The sequence below is a fragment of the Limanda limanda genome, chromosome 12, assembly GCF_963576545.1.
Source record: "Limanda limanda chromosome 12, fLimLim1.1, whole genome shotgun sequence".
NCBI lineage: Eukaryota > Metazoa > Chordata > Actinopteri > Pleuronectiformes > Pleuronectidae > Limanda > Limanda limanda.
In genome coordinates this window covers 4,065,734-4,067,546 of record NC_083647.1, presented here as the reverse complement: position 1 = coordinate 4,067,546, position 1,813 = coordinate 4,065,734, and positions in this window count along the sequence as shown.

Sequence of the window (1,813 nt, the reverse complement as noted above, 5' to 3'; positions counted from 1 at the left end):
GCAATAGAGAGTAACAGGTAAATTTTTTCTTCTCACCTGTTAATTTACTCTGTGATGTGTCAATAAGTTATTTTTATCCAAGAGACATCTGTAACATCTGTGTCTTGAGATTCCTTACCAAATGTCCTTGCCATTCACTGCAGCTGTTGATTGGTCGATGAAAACTCAAGATTATCAAACCACCACAGTAACTACAAACCATGTTTACACATCTCAGTCAGTACATCCGTAAAGTATAGTTTCCAAAAATATCAAATGTTCACTGACTCTCAGGGATCATGTCAACCGTGACACTGTGGCTGTCAGTGATGTCATAAATTTGACTTGCTCGAAAAGATGTCTAAATTTAGACAAGTGGCCTTTTGTTCGAGGCTCAGACAAATGTTGAGATATTTTACCGCGGCAGTGTCGACTGAGACAGAAGAATTTGTTGCAAACTTTAATTTATTTTGGACTCAACTCTTCAAAATCAAATCTCTGTAGGCTGTAAGAATCCTTCAATGTTCCTCGATCGGTAGAGTCCTGCATATGTTTGACTGAAACAACTGGCAAATTACACAAAGTAAAATGGGTGATTTTTCCTAGATATTTGTTAAATTAATGAAACTTGTTTTGTGCCGGTGTGTTTATGTTTCTAATCCCTAGTAATGACTTGATTCTAATTGATAAATAATTAACGGAGTAGTTTACGTATTGATGGTAGCCTAATGTAACCACACATCTGGCTTAAGCAACCGACATCTGGTGAAATTCAGAGCTAAATGGCTCTGGTGCTGCCTGATTTACTTCCTTAACAATATAGTTGCTACGGTAAGCTAGCAAGATGTGCAAAAATGTATGAAAAATGAAAATTGCTTAAAGCCCCATTATATGTTTCAAATCACTTCACTGTGATATGAAAAATACTTGAAATTAAAGTTACGGTGAAATTAGAGCAATGAACTATCTATCAGTATGGGACATCTTTCTGGCCGCGCTGCTCTCGTACAGTTTGGAGGTCTTGCCTTTTTCCTCTTCGTACCTTGCATATCTAGCAAAATAGACTGTGAAAATGATCTTCCACCACAGTTTGAATGCCTGCGAATATAACACAAACGTTAATATTTTCAACACATAATGTACCCTTTTCAAAGCAAAATGACTTTTTCTGATTAAAAAATTATCAAAATTCTGTCCAAATATGTGCTATATCTAGTAGCTTATGTAACATGAGCTCACTGGGCAAGTAAGAAGGCGATCACAACTAATTTTCATTAAACTGTGACTTAAACATTAAAGTAACTAGGAATTTGCTGACTTGAGCAATGGCCATTTATTTTCTATTGTGGCTTTTCTTAAGTAAAGGTTAAATTAAATCACATAAACTTGATCTTTAAATGCACAGAACACTAATGATTTTGGCTCTGAGACCTTCAAAACTTGCTCAAGGATCATAATTAAAGCCTCTATCAGAAGATTAAGGATTATCCGATGTTTGAGCCAGAGGTGTGGGTACACTAATTTACCAGACTTTCATTTTCTCATGAATATTATCAAGGACCTGCCTCTAGGAACAGGCTATATATGTTAACCAGTTCAAGGACAGAGTGTCCCTTGACATCACATTTCTTTCCATACTATTAATCAATGGTTGTCAATGTGAGTTTAGACACAGTGCCATGAAAATTCTTATGCTATGCTGTGATTAAAAACTGAACACATGGTCCTGTAACATTCCTCTTTCCCTGCTGAATCCATGTCTCGCTCCTTTGGGACAACAACTGCTCTGTGCAGTTACCCCTAAGCACTCCCTCATCGAACTCTTCTGTTGCTG